This window comes from Mya arenaria, chromosome 2 (genome assembly GCF_026914265.1).
Source record: "Mya arenaria isolate MELC-2E11 chromosome 2, ASM2691426v1".
NCBI classification, from domain to species: domain Eukaryota; kingdom Metazoa; phylum Mollusca; class Bivalvia; order Myida; family Myidae; genus Mya; species Mya arenaria.
Genome location: NC_069123.1, coordinates 2,878,938 through 2,896,879, shown reverse-complemented (window position 1 = coordinate 2,896,879; position 17,942 = coordinate 2,878,938). Strand labels below are relative to the sequence as shown.

The 17,942-nt window shown below is 35.2% G+C and overlaps 1 protein-coding gene across 1 annotated transcript in view; it reads right to left on the bottom strand.

Moving 5' to 3' along the window:
• LOC128225186 (solute carrier organic anion transporter family member 4A1-like) overlaps window positions 1–17,721 on the bottom strand; it is an 87,644-nt gene extending 69,923 nt beyond the window's left edge. The window contains exon 1 of the mRNA XM_052935244.1: window positions 17,649–17,721. The gene's annotated coding sequence lies outside the window, so the exon portion shown is untranslated. The remainder of the gene's footprint in view (window positions 1–17,648) is intronic.
• Window positions 17,722–17,942: the final 221 nt, after the last annotated feature.

Genomic DNA, 17,942 nt, shown 5'->3' with positions numbered 1-17,942 from the left:
ATTCCGATGCAAAAAAATGCCTGCGTATAATAACCAGTAACAATTTTTTGAACTTTTTTTCTGAGGTCGATTTCAAGCCGAGAGTTTGTTTAGATTTATGTAGAAAGGGATGTTACTCGCGTCATATTGATCGATTATATACGGGTTAAAACGGCAGTTGAAGATCGGTATAGGGTATATCGTAAGACGTTTATAATTTTTACAAAAATATTTTGCGATTAAAGTTATTCAATATTATTTTTAATAATAAATTGAATTGAACAATAATTAGGTGTGAAAAACTCGCATTGCCTTTTGTTCTGTTTAACATACCAATACTACAAATTGATGCGATAATGGTCTTGTTTTTTTCACACATTTACGCGAACTTTATTCTTTTCTGTAGGTGTTGACATTTTGAGAACAAACCCGCACAATATAAGGGTTACAGTATGCATAACTTAACTTCATTCTCGAGAGGTTATCGTTTACGATATATTGTCAAAAAGAAATCTTACATATTTTCATAAAAGGCACCTTTCAGTGCTACCCAGGAACAAATGGTCACAATCAGTTCTTTTAAGTGCCTTTCCTAACTTAAAACGAATTAAAATGAAACACATTTGGCATTATCATTGTATGGTTTTAATGATAACCATCGCCATTTTCACGAAAAAAATATTTTTCATCACTGTCAACAAATATGGTGGCCGAAATTGACAGACGTTTTTGACATATTTTCTATGTGTCTTTTAACCAAAAACATAGATTAAAACTTTTTTTCTCCAACTTTTCACAGAATTTTTTCCCTGCGTCGAATAACCCCTATCGTCTTATAACCAGTCATTTACGGTAACGATTTTTCTTACATTTTGCACTTGTATAAAGTACAACAAATATACATCCTTAATGGTTTCGTAATTTTGTTAAGAAAAGTATGTCCTGCATGTAAAACAAATTTAAATTCTTGGTAATTCATGTGTTCTAAAAAAAGTTGCATTCACTTTTGTCTGTTGTGATGTTCATTTCAGGCTTGCCTTAACAATTTTAAGGATAAATTCTATTTTTTTTTTACACAACAATGCTTACCTGTCTTTTACAGTTGAAAATGGGGCATAACTCAACAAAAGATAAAACCTGAGTTATGGGCCATGCTTCACACATCTGCAAATTCGTCTGGTAACATGTGTACCAATTTTTATTTTTATTTTTGAAAGGTTGTAGAGTAATAGCCAAGTTTTAGCAAAATGATTCCGAGGACTGTGACATCACCTGCAAGGCTATGACAATGCCTCAACATTTTTCTTCACAAAAGAGACAAGCTATCTAGTTTCTTAAGTCATATTTCTATCGTATATAAACAATACTGGATTTCAAGCGAAAATTATATTTTCAAGAAGACTTATCTGAAGCATTACAAATGATTGATTTTACAAATGGTTATTTTTACTCTATCATATTCCATTTTCTTTATCGGTTAAAACAGATTGTATCACTAACTCAAGATGACATTATAGTTATGTTATAATAAATTACTTTTTGGATAGTGATAAAAACTAGGAAAAAATGATCTCTTCTGATTATATCAACAGAAAAATAAGTTCAAAGACTTTTCTTTAACATCTAGTTTTTTCTATTATCTAGTCATGCTGCAGTTTGCATGGTTACTGATTTTTGAAGCTATTTTTTTTTTTATTTTATCTATATAGTACCTTGGCTTGATGTTATAAATTCATAGGTTAGAGTTTATCCATCAAGTTTAAGAAATGTCACAGGAACATGAAAAATGCCCCCTGAAAGATGAGTTAGTCTCATGGTAAAGAATTTGCATCTTACACAATACGACATGGATTCAACACCCACCAGCGGCATCCAGCGCTCTCCTGGCCAATCATAATAGACACTTCTACCCAGAAGACTAACCAAAAAAGATTCTAATCATAACTCTAAATCAATCAATCAATCAATCACCTTTCAATCCAACAAGAGCGCCACACAATGTCAAGGCTTTTCTTCATTCAAACAAGGGGCATAACTGGACAATCATTAAAGCCTTAGAGTAAAGAGCCTGGCTATACATGTGCCTTTTATCTGTAAGATCTGCAGATTCTGTATCAGAGGGTCCTGGCCTCGATCCTCACTCAGAGCTGTGTTGATGATATTACTGCTTATAACCCAAGAATAGTGAAACGTTCTCAATTACATAAACATAGCAGATTTTAAATCTGTACATATTATGACTTTGGCACAAAAAAAGATCAACAGAGCTTACGTTACATGTTCTTGATCGTCAATAATCATTGCGACATAAACTAATCTTACCTTCACCTATATGTCTTAGTACCTCTACTAGTAAGATTTTTAATTGATAATCTAAGTCAGTTATAATATCTAGTAGTTTTTATATCTCCTTTTCAAATTTTTCAGACTAAGCCAGCAAGAGCTCTTTTCACAAATATACACAATTTGCACTGAACTGAACCGAACAAAAATGTGAACATTATGTTACTGCATTTAAATTATCAAATATGACAACTTTATTGCAAACATGAGCCACAAAAGATCAATTCATCATTTCTGGCATTTAAATTTGTCATTTTTCTGCATTACTTAACAGTTAACTCATGACACATTTGACAATTTTTCCGAGTAGTTGATGTTAAATATGAACATCACCTAATTTCATGGCATGGTGTTACAATTTATAATAATTAAAATAATTTCTGCCTGAAATGACCTATGATCTGCATGTTAATGTTTTTTCACAAGACATGTAAATTTTAGACATAAATCTATGCTTTTTGTAACAAGTTCATTTTACATCCGGCCTCAATTGCATGCACATCACCTGTGCACATGTGTATCATGTTTTTTCCTATGTGCAAACTGGTGCATTATGTTTGGTCTTGGGTTGTCTGGTTAGCGCAGTGGTTAGCACGAACTCGCTTCTCACCAAGGCAACCTGGGTTTGATTTCCCGGCATGGGCATATGTGAGTTTGGTATGTAGTCACCAAGCCGGACAAGAGGGTTTCCTTTGGGTACTCCGGTACTACCCAAACTCTCACGTAAAATCGTGCCGCTAAGAATGATTAATATAATGTTGTAATAACTTGTTTCATAATCGTAAAGTATATAAGTTTAAACTAATATTTATCCTATGTGTAAACATAACTGTGTTCTATGTTGTACAATTTATGCACACATGTGAACCATCATTTATTATTTTATCCTTTGTGCACACACATGTATCATGTTTTATCATATGGGCATACATGTGAACCATGTTTTACATGGCATGAAGTAAAATTTTAATGATTAAGAATGGGGGACTTCAGCGTAGCGAACAAGCCTTTCTTAATCATTAGGATTTTACTTCAAGTCATCTAATTGACTTAGAATGAAACCTCTTTGGCTGACAAATTATCAATGCAAAATCTAAGACAGAGATTGTGTATCAGATGAGTGGCAGTAGGCGGACCTTTAAACACTCATGAAAGTTGAAAGTTCTTAATGATTAAGCCATATAGTACTTAATGATTGCCTATCTGCAATTTCATTGGCTGAAAATCTAGGTAGTAATCTTTAGTAATTTAAACACAAAACTTTTCACTAAGGGTGAAGAGAATAGCTCCCCATATTTTGCAATCAGTCCAGCTAAAAAACAGATGAGCTTTTCGTGTGTGAAAAATACGCTATAGAACAAACAACCAATGGTAATTTATATATCAGTTTCAGTTTAACTACTCGTTTAAATCAACCTTTGATGTAACTAAACATAATACGAAATAAATAATGCAATTGGCTTAACCTCAGGGATGTTTTCTTGAAAATTTATAGCCCAAATTGCAACTTTAAAGTAAACTTGGTCACATTTATTACAAGTTTGCTAGAGATCAAAAAGAAGGCTCCTTGATCATTAAGCAATCCAAGGTGAATGTACAGGGCTCATGTTGCAAGACAATCTATCATTAAATGTATTAAACAGCTATAATGTCACACTTTATGTCGTCAAACATCATTCATAATGTTGAACAATGTTTTGACATTTGATGGACAATCATATCAACCACAAAAATGTTGCTTTTTGTCATTTAAAATCCAAGGTGTATGTTTAATTGTTATTTCCACTTAGAATTGTATTCAAAGTCTTTAAACGCTGTTTATTAGTTGACATGCAGCCATCTCACCAACCATATAACCTAACAACTCTCCGTTGACATGTGGCCATCTCACCAAACTGCTGTCTGTTGATGTGTAGCCATATAACTGTGCTGCTTTAAGTTGACATGTGGCAATCTCCCTAAACTGCTGTCAGTTGATTTGTAGCTTCATAACGTATGACTGCTATCAGTTGATTTATAGCCATATAACCTATAACCACTCTCAGTTGACATGTGGCCATCTCACCAAACTGCTGTCAATTGACATGTGGCCATCTCACCAAACTGCTGTCAATTGACATGTGGCCATCTCACCAAACTGCTGTCAGTTGACATGTGGCCATCTCACCAAACTGCTGTCAATTGACATGTGGCCATCTCACCAAACTGCTGTCAATTGACATGTGGCCATCTCACCAAACTGCTGTCAGTTGACATATGACCATCTCACCAAACTGCTATCAGTTGACATGTGACCATCTCACCAAACTGCTGTCAGTTGACATGTGGCCATCTCAATAAAATGCTGTCAATTGACATGTGGCCATCTAACCAAACTGCTGTCAGTTGACATATGACCATCTCACCAAACTTTGACATATGACATGTGGCCATCTCACCAAACTGCTGTTAATTGACATATGACCATCTCACCAAACTGCTGTCAATTGACATGTGACCATCTCACCAAACTGCTGTCAGTTGACATATGGCCATCTCATCAAACTGCTGTCAGTTGTTATGTGACCATCTCACCAAACTGCTGTCATTTGTTATGTGACCATCTCACCAAACTGCTGTCAGTTGTTATGTGACCATCTCACCAAACTGCTGTCAGTTGACATGTGACCATCTCACCAAACTGCTGTCAGTTGACATGTGGCCTTCTCACCAAACTGCTGTCAGTTGACATGTGGCCATCTCACCAAACTGCTGTCAGTTGACATGTGGCCATCTCACCAAACTGCTGTCAGTTGACATGTGGCCATCTCACCAAACTGCTTTCAGTTGACATGTGGCCATCTCACCAAACTGCTGTCAATTGACATGTGGCCATCTCACCAAACTGCTGTCAATTGACATGTGGCCATCTCACCAAACTGCTGTCAATCGACATGTGGCCATCTCACCAAACTGCTGTCAATTGACATGTGGCCATCTCACCAAACTGCTGTCAATTGACATGTGGCCATCTCACCAAACTTTGACATATGACCATCTCATCAAACTGCTGTCAGTTGACATGTGGCCATCTCACCAAACTGCTGTCAATTGACATGTGGCCATCTCACCAAACTGCTGTCAATTGACATGTGGCCATCTCATCAAACTGCTGTCAGTTGACATGTGGCCATCTCACCAAACTGCTGTCAGTTGACATGTGGCCATCTCACCAAACTGCTGTCAGTTGACTTATGACCATCTCACCAAACTGCTGTCAGTTGTTATGTGACCATCTCACCAAACTGCTGTCAGTTGACATGTGGCCATCTCACCAAACTGCTGTCAGTTGACATATGACCATATCACCAAACTGCTGTCAGTTGACATATGACCATCTCACCAAACTGCTGTCAATTGACATGTGACCATCTCACCAAACTGCTGTCAGTTGACATATGACCATATCACCAAACTGCTGTCAGTTGACATGTGGTCATCTCACCAAACTGCTGTCAGTTGTTATGTGGCCATCTCACCAAACTGCTGTCAGTTGACATGTGGCCATCTCACCAAACTGCTGTCAGTTGACATATGACCATATCACCAAACTGCTGTCAGTTGACATGTGGCCATCTCACCAAACTGCTGTCAGTTGACATGTGGCCATCTCACCAAACTGCTGTCAATTGACATGTGGCCATCTCACCAAACTGCTGTCAATTGACATGTGGCCATCTCACCAAACTGCTGTCAATTGATTTTTAGCCATATAACCTATAACTGCTGTCAGTTGAATTGTAGCGCTTTCACCAAACTGCTGTCAGTTGACATGAGGCCATCTTACCAAACTGCTGTCAGTTGACATGAGGCCATCTCACCAAACTGCTGTCAGTTGACATGAGGCCATCTTACCAAACTGGTGTCATTTGATTTGTAGCCATATAACTCCACTGCTGTCATTCGATTTGTAGCCATATAACCTAATTGCAAGCAGATAACATTTGGCTATTTTACCCAACTGCTGCCAGTTGATTTGGACTATCTGTCTTATTCATGTAGCAATATATATTACTTGTTCAATAGTTTGGCTTAAACATTTCTTAAAGGTCCTTGTTACTTTCTTGAATACTGTATGATTGGAGAAAATTTTACTGAACAGATAGTATGTGTTCAACAAACTAATTGACTCACAGAATTCAATAATTTAATAGGTGTTTCTCCCATTTTAACCACAAACACCCACACTTTCCTAGAGCTACTCAAAGTTGTTGTAGAAACTTCTTCTTTAATAAACATTATCAGTTCTGGCATAAGTGTTAATACAAATAAACCTGACAATGACTGATCTCCCCCATCTAAATATACTTCCCATAATTTACGAATTAACCTACGCCATACCGTTATCAACGCAATCATCATTTTCAATGATAACAGTAATTATCTTCCCTTGTTTTAGTCATTATAAACATATTTTCTATGACTATTACATAAGTAATAATAAACAAGGCTACAAATGTCCCTTCAGATCTTCTTCAATTGTTTTTCCAGGTTATCAAAACCACAATCATTCTGGCAAAAGTGATTTAATCACCTTTCAACACAGATATATTTTGTGACGTCTTGCTGTTTCTAATATACTGATACGGTCCAAAATATTTTACATTTGAGAGAAATGTAATAAATCTTAATGTATCTGATATATTCGTAAACCATGCTGAATGTATTACATGTAAAAGATTTTTTGCTTGACAAGAGTTACTCTACTTTGATGCTGAACGGACGCTTCTGCCAAATTATCTGTGATTTGAGTACCTCGGCATAGAAAGTAACCATTAAAATCATTTTTTACATTTTCTGCGTGAAGATTATTAATTGAAACAGACTTCATAAATATATCAGATATAGAAAATGTGTGAAGTGAAAAGAATAACTTAGATAAAATATCGGAAAATCATATTGCTTGAAACTAAATCTGATATATAATATTTATGGTTGAAATGTTTGGCACATTAAATCAGGACTTAACGCATTCACAGACCTTTCTGCTTAAATAAATATAAAAATACACTTTTATTACCCAAAGGAAGAAAATCAGGTAAATTGAATCAAAATTTAGAACATTTTATCATTTATGATTGACTTTAACTGCACAAAATATAACTTGTACTGGCATTATAACGCTAAAATAATACTTTATTCTACATTAAGAATTATAACTTTAAATTTTAAGTTTAAACATTATATATTTTACAACGATTATGAAGAAAGTTATGCTTACTTATTATAAACTAAGCCACTCTCATTGGCAGGATGTTATGCGAGAGTGTGGCCTAATCTGGGTGAAACCGATGTACCCTGAGAAAACCCCTTGTCTGGCTTGGTGACCACAAACCAAACTCACATTCGCACAGGCAGGGAATCGGACCCAGCCGCCTTGGTGATGTGCTACCCAAAGCGCTAACCGAACAACCCATAAAGTTATAGTTTTATTTCTTGGACAAGAGTGGTTTTCCTTAAAATTCTTTCATTGCAAACAAAACTTTTCATGTACTTTTAATACAGATCTACAGCCAATTGTAAAAAAAATGGTTGAATTTTTGTATTGGTCAATAGTATCTATAATGTTTATTGATTGGTCAATATTTATTTGAAAATATTTACTAACCAATCAAATTATTTTAATGAGTCAAATAGCTAAAAGAAAACCTGTAGACAACTTATCAAAGTTTTCTTTAATTATACAGCTGCTGAAATTTCACTAGCTTTTTGATGATAACATTTTTTAGCCCATTACCTGTGTTACTGAAATTATAAACTAGCACGAATCGCAAGTTGTATAATTGCAATAACAAGGAAATTGGGTGACGTAACTTCAAAGTTAAATGATATCATTCAATAACTAGCATGCTATAAGTGAACATTGATTTATTTGGATTGCAGCGTGAGACAAGCTCTGATACGATAGGAATACAAAGCTTTGAACTAGGAAGGGCAAGGGCCATCAGTCTTATGTAAAATAATGCAGAAATTAATGAAGCTTATTAGTGAATGACTATTTCTGTTGTTATTTGTATACAGAAAGCATGAAACCCCACCTAATACTGAAGAAATGTCTAAAAATGTAATAGAATTATAGAAACTTGTGCATTATATGAGAAAAAAAATGCACATGAGCCTGAATGCAAAGATTTATGCCAAGGACCATAACTCTGATTGAATTGCAAGGGCTTTCCCCCAAGAACTCAGGATTCTTGACCTGCTTTTCTTTCTGGACAACTTAACAGTTGAGACTATTTCAAAATAAAAAAGCTTGAACACTTTATCAACACCTACGAAAATGTAACATGAGAAGCATTTAAGTGAAAATTAAATGAAAACAAGCAGACATCAACTAGTAATGTTATTTTTACATCTGTTCTGTTTACAAGGTGAAACTAGTTATTAACCCTTTAAACACCATCAATTATGCTAACAACTGTTTGAATATGGCTACCTTTGTATCACTTACAATCTATTAACCCCATTTCCTCTTATTTCCACATCAGATTTTGATTAATTCAGAATCCACAAATAACTTCCAAATGTTCATGAATTCCAACATAGTATGTTATTTCAGGCACATAGCTGACTGTACGCAAATATGCAGTTCTTTAATGAAATATTGACAGGTTGATCATACCGTCTCCGTGGCCTAGTGGTTAAGGCGTCCACATATGGACGGGAGGTCGTGGGTTCAATCCCAGGCCGCGTCATACTGAAAGACGTTTTAAGGGTTTGTACAAGTAGCTCCCTTGCCTGGTGCTTGGCATTTAAAGGGGTAGTGATTGGAAAAGTGGTGTACTCAGTACTGGTTCAACCCAGGAAAGTTGTATCCCGTGTATCAGTGCTTTACACTGAGCACATTAAAGAATCAAGAGGTCTCTTCGCAAAGAGCTAGGGTATTTCTTGTACCTCACTCTGTTTTTTCAAGTTTTCCAGTGTCTGAAATTGACACCAAATTGCTGTCACTTCTAACTCATGTCACAATTTAGGTTGTGCTGGTGTCACTGTGGGGTCAAGCCATAATGCAGCCCATGGGTGTGGACAGACCTTGATTAACTCAAATAAACAAACCAAGTTATATCATAATGTGAAAAATATCAAATATTTTCACAGCTTGAAATATTAGTTTTATATCACTGTTTGGGGTAAATGCCAATGAACACTTAAATATAGGAGGTTAATGCCACAATTAACAAGTGACAGTAAAATTTAGGAGGTTGATTCCAGAAGGTAGCAAGTGACATTAAATTTTAGGAGGTTAATTCCAGAAGGTAGCAAGTGACATTAAAATATAGAAGGTTAATTCCAGAAGGTAGCAAGTGACATTAAATTTTAGGAGGTTAATTCCAGGTGGTAGCGCAAGCGACATTAAATTATAGGAGGTTAATTCCAGAAGGTAGCAAGTGACATTGAATTATAGGAGGTTAATTCCAAAAAGTAACAAGTGACATTAAAATATAGGAGGTTAACTCCAGAAGGTAGAAAGTGACATTGAAATATAGGAGGGTAATTCCAGAAGGGAGTAAGTGACATTGAATTATAAGAGGTTAATTCCAGAAGGTAGCAAGTGACATTGAATTATAGGAGGGTAATTCCAGAAGGTAGCATGTGACATTAAATTATTGGAGGTTAATTCCAGAAGGGAGCAAGTGACATTAAAGTATAGGAGGTTAATTCCAAAAGGGACCAAGTGACATTAAATTATAGGAGGCTTATTCCAGAAGGTAGCATGTGACATTAAATTTTAGGAGATTAATTCCAGAAGGAAGCAAGTGACTTTAAATTTTAGGAGGTTGATTCCAGAAGGTAGCAAGTGACATTACAATATAGGAGGTTAATTCCAGAAGGTAGCAAGTGACATTAAATTATAAGAGGTTAATTCCAGAAAGTGGCAAAAAACATTAAAATAAAGAAGGTTTTGGGTAACCTCTGGTGTTCACTTTGTGTCAGGCAAATCTGACTATAAGCCCAAAGAAAGCATATAATAGGTTGTTTTGTTCACTGTCCAACCATCAGTAGTACCAACATATAAACATCGCCAAAGTGAAATTATCATCTATAGCATGCCAATGGTGTCAAATGTTACAGCCACATAGTCAGTTTAAAACATTGATTGATAAATCTTGCATGATCCACCCTCATAAACCAAGGCAAGGTTACAATGCCACACATGTAGGCAACCATTAATGATGTTTAGGCACACTAAGAACAATCTCAACTGAAGATTCTTCAATTGTATTTATTTTTACATCAGTTATATGATGCTGTTTTCAATTGGTCAATGGGTAAAATCCATCATCATTTATCATAGCCAGGGTTATATTCTTTGCTACATATTGCTGGTTAGGTGCATCTTCCCCCCCCCCCCCCCCCCCCTTTAACCTCTTCTCACCCCGTCTTGAAAAATACTGATTCTTTTTCAATGAAATTTCAGAGAGAGACAATAAGGCCTCTGATATAAGAATAGATATTAATAATTTCGTTCTGTCACTTGTTCCCAGTTTAACTCGAGGTCACCTGGAAAACCGGGTACGCAGCATAACACATAATTGATATTTTTCTAGCATACCTGAAATTACTTTTTTGTGAAAAAGTGACATAGAAAAATGCGTTTTTGTACATTTCACCAAAAAACGCATGTGATGATGTTTTCTGACGTCATGACCCACAGTACTTTATATTCACTAAACAAGTCAAGAAGTTCCTTCAATTCATGCTCATATTAAGAAAGTACTCACATACCAAACATACTCAGTAAAATCCACTGAAATGTCAGTGTATATAGCACCAATAATTTACAAACTATATGAAAGAAAATGTTTCAGATTGACAACCAAATATGTTAACAAAATATATCATTGCTTTCTAATGAAATATTTGATTTTCCATTTTGTTGAGTGATAAAAATCGATAATCCTTCACTGGAAAATAAAATATGTGCAACCTGGTGCAGTTTCCTTATTTTCAAAAACAATATAACCTTTCTATAAAATGATGTAACCTACAACCTCGCATTGACATCAACCATCATTCTGGTGTCTAGTCCCCTTAAGATAAAAAAGGAAAGTTCTAAAAGTTGCACTCTCACAGATTTACCATTTTTACAACTTTTTTATTATTTGTCTTCAATATTTTGCGTAAATATCTGCAAACCAATGATAAAAGATTGCTGACAAAAGATCAGATCGCAGATTTTCATATTTTCTGTTCGTAAATTTATGTTTTATGGATTAAACCGTTACTAACGGTTTAAGAAAATTGCATTAAACATCAATTTTTGAACTTAAATATAAAAATCTGCAATCTAAATTTTTGTCAGCAGTCTTAAATAACTTGTTTCCATGGATTTTCTCTAAAAAATGGCTTGTTCCATGACAAAAAATAAAAAAAAACTTGTCAAAATGTTCAATCTGTGAGAGTGCAGCTTTAAAATAGGTTTTGAAGGTCAAAAATTTTGAGCAATGGCTTCGTTGAAGCTGATCTGTTGTAATTTAATTTTTTGTGGCAGGCTACAATTCGATTTCAGTTTTAAACTTTTAGCTCTCTCAAATCAGTTACCATTGAAGGCACTCATCTGAAGTAGATTGGGTATTTTAAATACAGCGTGGCCGAAGAGTATTAAACTTGACACTTTTCCGCTACCACAATTAACTCAGCCATATCCTCTCTAAGTATTTTCCGCAATAAAAGTCGACACCCAACATCAAGTCCATTCAGGAATGAAGATCATATTATAAGCCATGACCTTTTGCATTCGGCTATTAAACTCACATTACGCCACTGTACAAATTAAACTTGGCCCTAAACCATATAGAAGTAGTGATATGACACCGTCTTATTGTGATATATCTTGCAAAAATCATCTTCAAGTAATCTCATATGGCTTCTCAATGTTTAACACTTGAACTTTAGATGTAGGTATTAAAGTTTTGAAAGTATTTGGTTTTCGTATTACTTCAGAAATAAATCCTCTTTCATGAAAATTTCAGTAGTTCAGTTTATCTAAAGGGGACTCGCTCATGTTTTGGTATAAAAATAATTCTCCCAGTGGGGAGCAAACCCACGTTAGTACAGTCAATATTTTTTTTTAGAAAACCACACCTTAACCACTCACCCCTAAGGACTTATACTAAGCAGACAGATATTTAAACCTTTATTTAATATATTGGTAGCATCACATGATAATGTCAATCAACCAATAACGATACAGCCTATTAAAAAGTCAAAGAAAGCAAGCTAAACTGCATGGTTATGGGCTAAACACAACAAAAAGAAGAATTATTTGATAAACCTAATTTATAACAGAATTATTGGCTAAAACCTCATAAAAAAGAGTTATTGACAAAACCCAGTCATGAATATAGTCATTGACTTATCCCAACAGATAACAAGATAATTGGCTTATACAAACAAATAACAAAGTCATTGGCTTATCCCAAAAGATAACAAGGTCAGTGGATCATCCCAACAGATAACAAGGTCATTAAATCATCCCAAAAGATAACAAGGTCGATGGCTAAGCACAACAGACAACAAGGTCATTAGATCATCCCAACAGATAACAAGGTCATAAGATCATCTCAAGAGATAACAGGGTCATTGGCTAAGCCAAATAGATATCAAGGTTATTGGCTAAGCCCAATAGATAACTTAGGGCATTGGCTTATCCGGTCAGATAACAAGGTAATTGGCTAAACTCAACAGACAACAAGGTAACTTACTAAACCATACAGATAACAACTTCAAGGTCTGTGCATAACTTAACAGATAACAAGATCATTGAATGCATGAACCCAACAGATAACAAGGTCACTGTTGAATAAATGCAGATAACAAGGTTATTGCGTAAACCATGCACATAACAAGGTCATTGCCTAACCCAACAAACAACAAGGTAATTAGCTAAACCCAACAGATAACAGGATTATAAGCTAAACCCAACAGATAGCAAGGTCATAATAAACTGAACCCAATGGATAACAATGTAATAAGCTAAACCCAACAGATAACAAGGTCACTGCAGAATCCATGCAGATAACAAGGTTATTGCGTAAACCATGCACATAACAAGGTCATTGCTTAACCCAAAAAACAACAAGGTAATTAGCATAACCCAACAGATAACATGATAATTAGCTAAACCCAACAGATAACAAGGTCATAATTAAATGAACCCAACGGATAACAATGTAATTAGCTAAACCCAACTGATAACAAGGTCACTGCGGAATCCATGCAGATAACAAAATAATTAGCTAAACCCAACAGATAACAAGATAATTAGCTAAACCCAACAGATAACAAGGTCATAATTGACTGAACCCAATGGATAATAAGGTAATTAGCTAAACCCAACAGATAACAAGAAGATAACAAAGTCATTGCCTGAACCCAAAAGATAACAAGGTCATTGGCTTATCCCATCAGAAAACAAGTTCATTGGCTAAACACATCAGGTAACAAGGTCATTGCCTGAACCCAATAGATAACAAGGTCATTGCCTAAACCAAACAGATAACAAGGTCATTGGCTAAACACAACAGATAACAAGGTAATTGCCTGAACCCAACCAGTTAACAAGGTTATTGCGTAAACCATGCACATAACAAGGTCATTTTCTAACCCAACAAATATCAAAGTAATTAGCTAAACCCAACAGATAACAAGGTGATAACAAAGTCATTGCTGAACTCAACAGATAACAAGGTCAATGGCTAATACAACAGATAACAAGGTAATTGCCTGAACCCAACAGATAACAAGGTCATTGCTGAAACCATGCAGATTACAAGGTCATTGCAGAAAGCATGAAGATAACAAAGTCATTGAAAAAACCATGCAGATAACAAGGTCATTGCCTAACCGAACAAATAACAAGCTCATTGCCTGAACCTAATGGATAACAAGGTAATTAGCTAAACCAAACAGATAACAAGGTAATTGCCTGCACCCAACAGATAACAATGAGATATCACCCAACAGATAACAATGAGATAACAAAGTCATTGCCTGAACTCAACAGAAAACAAGGTCATTACCTGAACCAATGGATAACAAGGTAATTAGCTGAACCAAACAGATAACAAGGAGATTACAAAGACATTGCCTGAACCACACAGATAACATGGTCATTGCCTAGCCCAACAGATAACAAGTGCATTAACAAAACCAAACACTGATAACAAGGTCATTGGCTAACCAACAGATAACAAAGTCATTGGCTAACCCAACAGATAACAAGGTTATTGGCTAACCCAACCAATAACAAGGTCATTGGCTAACCCAACAGATAACAAGGTCATTGGCTTAACCCAACAGATATCCAATTTGCTTTACCAAATGAATAACATAGTAATTCACTTAAACCAGATCATTAACATATTTGAAGTGGCCAGCAATAAAAGTACCAAACTGTTTCGAGGTTGAATATCGTGTGGCAAAGAAGTTTTAAACCTGACTCTTTTCCGCTACCATTACCAAGCCATATCTTTTTCATTCTTCTCTCAGCCCCTTCTGCAATAAAAGTCGACACCCAACATCAAGTCCATTCAACAACGTAGATCATATTATAAGCCATGATCTTTTTCATTTGGCTATAATACTCACATTACGCCACTGTACAAATTAAACTCGGCCCTAAACCATATAGAAGTAGTGATATGAAACCATCTTTTGTGATATATCTTGCAAAAATCATCTTGAAATAATCTCATATCGCTTCTCAATGTTTAACCTCTTCAAGTATCTAATTTTCGTATTAATTCAGAATTTTTTCTTCATTCATAAAAATTAAAGCAATTCAGTAAGTTTAACATGTTACTTTTAACAACTATAATAGCACATGTCCACAAAATAAAGAAATAATTTGATTTTAAACTTTATAACTGGTCAAAGAAAAGCAAACTTACATTACAGCCCGATTGCTGGCTAAGACCCAACAACTTATAGAGCTAAATTTGATAAACCTAATTACAGAGTTATTGACAAAACCCAGTGAAAAATGTTTTTGGCTTAACCCAATAGATAACAACCCAATAAACCAGAGGCAGATCTAGAATTTGATGTAAGAGAAGGGGTAATTTAGGGGTGTAGCCTTTTTTTGCACCCTTTCTGTGAACCTAAATCTACTTGGTTTCAAATGTTGGCAGGGGGGTTTGTGGGTACTCCCCCAAGTAAATTTTCACAATTTTTAATCAGAAATTGTGCATTTGGGGCATATTTTATTACTGTATTTCTCCTTTATTGAAATAAACCCAATAGATAAACTCGAAACCAAATAAAAGATGTGATATGACACTGTCTTCTCTTCTCGTAAACCCGGCAAACATCATCTTCAAAGATTCTTATTTGGCTTCGCAACTTTTACCACTTGAACTTCTAACGTACATATTAAAGTTTTAAAACTATTTGCTTTTCGTATTAATTCACTTCTTTAATAAATGATTTTTTTTTATTTCAAAAAGGTTAAGCATAGTTGTCTAAAGGTCAACATAGGTCATGGCAAGAAATCTATAATCACACTTTGCCACAAATTAAGGCACTTTTCTTAATAAAACATGTTAAATCAAATTAAACTTTACAAGCTATTTCGGCAACAGCCTAACTGTTAAACAAGCTTACAGTACAAGGTCAAAGTAAATGTTACTGATGCTGCTAATCTCACATTAATCAACTATATATTGCTGTGAATGAAGGAACTAAGCTTTTTGTATCAATGCGAAGACCCTTCATTTATCTATTTATAATGAGCGCATTAACCCAATGGATAACAGGGTCATTGACAACCAATAAATGGAAGGATTTTTGACTTAACCCAATGGGCAACAGTGTTATTAACTATAAACCCAATGGATAACAGGGTCATTGACAACCAATAAATGGAAGGAGTTTTGACTTAATCCAATGGGCAACAGTGTTATTAACTATCATTGAAACCCAATGGATAACAGGGTCATTGACAACCAATAAATGGAAGGAGTTTTGACTTAACCCAATGGGCAGCAGTGTTATTAACTATAAACCCAATGGATAACAAGGTCATTGACAACCAATAAATGGAAGGAGTTTTGACTTAACCCAATGGGCAACAGTGTTATTAACTATAAACCCAATGGATAACAGGGTCATTGACAACCAATAAATGGAAGGAGTTTTGACTTAACCCAATGGGCAACAGTGTTATTAACTATAAACCCAATGGAAAACAGGGTCATTGACAACCAATAAATGGAAGGAGTTTTGACTTAACCCAATGGGCAACAGTGTTATTAACTATAAACCCAATGGATAACAGGGTCATTGACAACCAATAAATGGAAGGAGTTTTGACTCAATCCAATGGGCAACAGTGTTATTAACTATCATTGAAACCCAATGGATAACAGGGTCATTGACAACCAATAAATGGAAGGAGTTTTGACTTAACCCAATGGGCAGCAGTGTTATTAACTATAAACCCAATGGATAACAAGGTCATTGACAACCAATAAATGGAAGGAGTTTTGACTTAACCCAATGGGCAACAGTGTTATTAACTATAAACCCAATGGATAACAGGGTCATTGACAACCAATAAATGGAAGGAGTTTTGACTTAACCCAATGGGCAACAGTGTTATTAACTATAAACCCAATGGAAAACAGGGTCATTGACAACCAATAAATGGAAGGAGTTTTGACTTAACCCAATGGGCAACAGTGTTATTAACTATAAACCCAATGGATAACAGGGTCATTGACAACCAATAAATGGAAGGAGTTTTGACTCAATCCAATGGGCAACAGTGTTATTAACTATCATTGAAACCCAATGGATAACAGGGTCATTGACAACCAATAAATGGAAGGAGTTTTGACTTAACCCAATGGGCAACAGTGTTATTAACTATAAACCCAATGGATAACAGGGTCATTGACAAGCAATAAATGGAAGGAGTTTTGACTTTATCCAATGGGCAACAGTGTTATTAACTATCATTGAAACCCAATGGATAACAGGGTCATTGACAACCAATAAATGGAAGGAGATTTGACTTAATCCAATGGGCAACAGTGTTATTAACTATAAACCCAATGGATAACAGGGTCATTGACAACCAATAAATGGAAGGAGTTTTGACTTAATCCAATGGGCAACAGTGTTATTAACTATAAACCCAATGGAAAACAGGGTCATTGACAACCAATAAATGGAAGGAGTTTTGACTTAACTCAATGGGCAACAGTGTTATTAACTATAAACTCAATGGATAACAAGGTCATTGACAAAATATCTAGAACATTAGCTCTACATTATGATCATACCTTATTCAGTCCCAGAACTTGTTCTAAAGACACCAACAGTAGCAGTTAAGTTCCCCAGGTGTTTAAGTGGGTGGTGGCATAGGGGAAGGTCTAGCTGAAATATATACAGAACATTTTTTTTTCATTTAATAATGTAATGCTAGAACAAGTCAAATTCGAGTCGGATGCTTGACAGACATTCAAAACGAAATTTAAAATATCATAAAAATTAAAGCCTTTCACTTCTCAAGTTGTAAAATTTACATTGATGTGCCATTTGGAAACAAAAATAGACAAAATATCTCATTGAAACTA